General features: G+C 50.3%; 1 protein-coding gene across 1 annotated transcript in view; it reads left to right on the top strand.

Moving 5' to 3' along the window:
• Window positions 1–1,579: 1,579 nt before the first annotated feature.
• The window catches only part of SLC25A42 (solute carrier family 25 member 42), a 22,090-nt gene continuing 18,358 nt past the window's right edge, over window positions 1,580–5,311 (top strand). Inside the window, 1 exon segment of the mRNA XM_027771289.1 lies at window positions 1,580–1,601. The gene's annotated coding sequence lies outside the window, so the exon portion shown is untranslated.

Below are 5,311 nucleotides of genomic sequence, written 5' to 3'. Positions count from 1 at the left end.
CCCCCCCAGGGGGGATGGCCACACCGCAATCCCTTCTCCTCCATTCTCCTCTCGGGATCTTGGGCACGCACGCACACGCGCCCGGCGTGAGTTTAAGCCACCCGGTCCGGGACTCAAAACGCGGTTGACTACATGGGAGTCCAGCGACATAGCCATATCGCCACCTGCTGGTCACAACTTGTATGTTAACTCTTTACATTGGCCACAGGGCACATGCACTGGGGGTGGGGAACACCCCTCATAGTTTCTGGACACCCCTTCTCTGTTTCTCTATCCTGTTGGGGTTTGGGCATGCATGCACACACACCCACTGTTTTTCTTTCCTTTGGTGCACTGGAATGAGCTTTGCCGTAAGACACGTGTGTTCTGTGAGATACAGAGAAAGGGAAAGTGAGAAATCATCCCCTAAGGTAGAGAATGGCCACACCATAATCCCTTCCCCTCTGTTCTCCTCTAAAGACTTTTTTCTTTTTTTAAAGAATTATTTTTTATTTAACTTTATGTATTATTACTATTTTCTAGTTTGATCAGAGAGCGACAGAGAAAGGAGGGGGAAAGTGAGAAAGCAAGCCACCAGGCCTGGGACTTGAACCGTGGTCGGCCATGTTGGCGTCCAGCACCTTTAATCACCACGCCGCTCGCTGGCACCAGGATTTGTTTTTAATAATTTCTTATGTCATTTTATTTGTTATTATGATTACTATTATTTATTTTTTTTTGGAGAGGTTTTCGCTATAGGGTGCGTGCGCTCGCCAGACAGAGAGAGAGAGACAGAGAGACAGAAAGCGAGAAATCATCCCCCAGAGGAGATGGCCCTGCCGCGATCCCTTCTCCTCCATTCTCCTCTCGGGATCTTGGGCACGCACGCACACGCGCCCGGTGTGAGTTTTAAGCCACTGGGTCCGGGACTCGAACCGTGGTCGACTACGTGGGAGTCCAGCAACATAGCCATTACGCTAACTGCTGGTTCCAATTACTATTATCATTTATTTGACCAGAGAGAGAGTGAAAGGGAAAGTGAGAAAGCAAGCCACCAGGTCCAGGACTTGAACCGTGGTCGGCCATGTGAGTATCCAGCATCCCAACCACCACGCCACCTGCCGGTGCCCACCTCGAGATTTTGAACACTGAAGCTCATATGCCCGGCGTGTTTATCAAGCCACTGGGTCCAGCACTCAGCCTGCTGAGTCCGCCTCATTATCCAACCCCCCCTTCCCCCCGTGTGTTTTCCAAGCCACCAGGTCTGGGATTTGAACCATGAAGTCAATCATATGGAATCCATCTTCCTTAACCACCAGCCACATGGCCAACCCATGCTGCGATTTTCTTAATAATTTTTCTTGGAGAGGGTTTTGCTATAGGGCATGTGCACTCGCCAGAAAGACAGAGAGAGACAGAGAGACAGAGAGCGAGACATCACCGACATAGACATTACACCAACTGCTGGTTCTTTTTTCTTTCTTTTTTTTTTTTTTTCCTAAGGTGCTGGATCTTACATGACTGAGTCTGCGGTTCGAGTCCCAGACCTGGCAGCAACTGGGCTCACCTGGGAAGGACCTCAAATCATGTCCCAACACCTTGTTCACTTGATCTGAGATCAGGTCCAGCTGGGGTGGTGCAACGTGCATAAACACCCTATTTATGGGGGGGGGGCGGGTAGCAAGCGGTATAGTGGTTAAGATGCTGGACTCTCACATGACAGATGGTGGTTCAAGTCCCAAACCCGGCTGCTTGAAAAGCTCACCAGACAGATATGCATGCGTACCGAAAATCTCAGGAGAAGAATGCAGGAAGGGATTGTGGCGTGCTCATCCGCCATTTCTCACTTTACCTCTCACTGTCTCTGTCTCTGTCTCTCTCTGGAGAGTGCACATGCCCTACGACAAAAACCTGAGGAAAAAAAGTTTATTTTTAGAGTGAGTTTTGGTATAGGGTGCATGTACTCGCCAGAGAGAGAGAAAGTGAGAAATCACCCCCCCGGGGGGATGGCCACGCCGCAATCCCTTCTCCTCCATTCTCCTCTCGGTTTCTTGGGCACGCACGCACACGCGCCCGGTGTGAATTTAAGCCACCGGGTCCGGGACTCGAACCACAATTGACTATGTGGGAGTACACCGACGTAACCATTTCACCATCTGCTGGTCCTTCAGAAAAATATTTTAAAAAATAAGTAAACACCCTATTGGGGGCTGCCTTCCTCTCTCTCAGAAGAAATGTAATTAATATAAAAAGGAGACCAGCAGTTGGCGTAATGGCTATGTTGCTGGCCTCCCATGTAGTTGACCGCTGTTCGAGTCCCAGACCCGGTGGCTTAAACTCACGCCGGGCGCGTGTGCGTGCGTGCCCAAGATCCCGAGAGGAGAATGGAGGAGAAGGGATTGCGGTGTGGCCATCCCCCCTGGGGGGTGATTTCTCGCTTTCTGTCTCTCTGTCTTTCTGGGAAGTGCATGCGCCCGATAGCAAAAACCTCTCCAAAAAAAAAAAAAGGAGAAGGAACCATTCCAGTCCCCACGCTGACCTCTCACGTAAACCCAGTCAGGCTCCCATGTTGTTTCTTCTACACCCCCAGAACAAACTGGGTATCTCCCTTGAGAGAGATCTCAATACTGAGTGTGCACAAATCTCTGTTGAACTATTTAAAATAGATTTCCTCTGGGAGCGAGGACCGCAGGGCAGTATATTCTCGACCTCGGGTAAACACTGACAGAAAGAGCCTTCTAAGCCATGGCTGGCCCTGGGGGCTTCGCAAGCTGTAGCAAGCATGGGTCTCCCTGGGGCGACGGAGCCACCAGGGGTGTGGTTCCTGGGTGCCAGCAGGGCGGACCGTGTCACCAGCACAGGGCAGTCTGAGCGTCAGTCAGGCCATTGGAGTCTGGCAGCTATGCATGGGAGTCCGTGTCACAGGTGGTCTTAAGAATCTCACAGATGGGATGGGACCAGCAGGTGGCATGGTCGTTAAGGGCGCTGGACTCCCACATGGCCGACCACGGTTCGAATCCTGGACCTGGTGGCTTGCTTTCTGTCTTTCTCTCTCTCTCTGTCTGCTCTAGGTCATATTAAAATAAATGAAAATGAATAAATCTAGTTAAATAAAAATAATTCTTTAAAAAAAAAAAAAAAGAATCTCACAAATGGGGGCCGGCAGGTGGTGTGGTGGTTAAGGGCACTGGACTCCCATGTGGTCAACTGCGGTTTGAGTCCCAGACCTGGCAGCTTGCTTTCTCACTTTCCCTCTCTCTCTCTCTCTGTCCTTCTGTGGTCAAATCTAAATAAATAAATAAATGAAAGTTAAAAATTAAAATAATTCTTTTAAAAAAATGTTTAAAATAAATAAAGAAAGGGGGCCAGCAGGTGGCATGGTGGTTAAGGGCACTAGACTCCCACATGGCCGACTGCAGTTCAGGTCCTGGACCTGGCGGCTTGCTTTCTCACTTTCTCTCTCTCTCTCTTCCCCTCTGTTTTTCTCTGGTCAATTTGAAAACCCATAATAATAATAATAATAATAAATTAAATAATGCGTGCCCAAGATCCTTGGAGGAAAAGGGATTGCGGTGTGGCCATCCCCCCCGGGGGTGGTGATTTCTCACTTTCTGTCTCTTTGTCTCTTTCTGGCGAGCGCATGCGCCCTATAGAAAAAAAACTCTCAAAAAAAAAAAAAAATCCCAACTGTAGAGAGCAATGGGGACCAGATGACAGTGCGACCATACCCCACGGGAGGTGTTCTCACTCTCTCTGTCTTTCTCTGGCAAGTGTTCACGCCCTCTGGCAATTTTATTTTATTTTTTAAGTTTTTTGCCATAGGATGCATGAACTCGTGAGAGAGACACAGAAAGTGAGAAATCACCTCCCGGGGGGATGGCCAGACTTTAGTCCCTTCTCCTCCATTCACCTCCTGGGATTTGCGGCGGGAACACACAGGCCCCCAGTGTGATTTTTCAAGTCACTGCGTCCAGGACTCAAGCCACAGTTGGCTGCATGGGAGACCAGCTCCTTAACCATTATGCCACTCACTGGCATCCTCCTCTGGGAATTTAGAACAATTTTGTTGCTGTTTTAGGAGTTTTCGCCTAGGGCACATGCACTCTCTGGAAAGAGACAGAGACAGAGACAGTAAGAGGGAAAGTGAAAAATCACCCCCTCCCCCCGAGGGATGGCCATGCCACAATCCCTTCTCCTCCATTCTCCTCCCGGGATCTTGGGTACGCACACACATGTGCCTGGCATGAGTTTCAAGCCGTGTCCGGGACTTGAACCACAGTCAGCCATGGGAGTTCAGTGATGTAACTGCTCCGCCATCTGCTGGACCCTAGAACAAGCTTTTTTTTTTTTTTTTTTTTTTGCTATAGGGCGCGTGCGCTCGCCAGACAGAGAGAGACAGAGAGACAGAAAGCGAGAAATCAGCCCCCCCCGCCCCGGGGCGATGGCCACACCGCAATCCCTTCTCCTCCATCCTCCTCTCGGGATCTTGGGCACGCACGCACAGGCGCCCGGCGTGAGTTTAAGCCACCGGGTCTGGGACTCGAACCGCGGTCAACTACGTGGGAGTCCAGCGACATAGCCATTGCTCTAACTGCTGGCCCCTAGAACAATATGTTTTAAAAAGGCAGTTTGTGAGGGTGAGCAGGCGACATGGTGGTTAAGCTGCTGGACAATTCCACATGGTCAACCGTGGTTCGAGTCCTGGACCTGGTGGCTTGCTTTCTCACTTTCCTTCTTTCTCTCTCTGTGTCTCTCTCTGGTCAAATTCAAATAAATGAATGAATGAATAGATAAGTAATTAAATAATTCTTTTATTAAAAAAAAAAGGCATTTTGTAACAATCTGTGCAGGAGCTCACAAGATAGAATTTTGTCACCGATTAAGCGATTGGGGAGCAGCCCTGGGGATAGTGGAGGGAGAACATGGGTGAGGACATCTTTTGAGCCAGGTTAGAGAATAGGGAACCAGCAGTTAGCATAATGGCTATGTCGCTGGATTCCCACGTAGTCGACCGCGGTTCGCATCCCGGACCCGGTGGCTTAAAACTCACGCCGGGCGCGTGTGCATGCGTGCCCAAGATCCCGAGAGGAGAATGGCGGAGAAGGGATTGCGGCGTGGCCATCCCCCCTGGGGGGTGATCTCTCGCTTTCTGTCTCTATGTCTCTCTCTGTCTGTCTCCCCATGGGGAAAATCGCTCCAAAAAAAAAAAAAAAGAAAATGACCACCGGGGCTGGGACTGGGGCTGGCCATGGGCACCGTGGGCTGACAGGGGAGGCTGCCTCCTCGCCAGGTCTTGCCGGCTCTCATCAGCCCCCCTCTCGCTTCCCCAAGA

Source organism: Tupaia chinensis, unplaced genomic scaffold (genome assembly GCF_000334495.1).
Source record: "Tupaia chinensis unplaced genomic scaffold, TupChi_1.0 Scaffold000201_1, whole genome shotgun sequence".
NCBI classification, from domain to species: domain Eukaryota; kingdom Metazoa; phylum Chordata; class Mammalia; order Scandentia; family Tupaiidae; genus Tupaia; species Tupaia belangeri.
The sequence above is the reverse complement of the archived record's forward strand: the minus strand, read 5'-3'. Positions and strand labels throughout refer to the sequence as shown.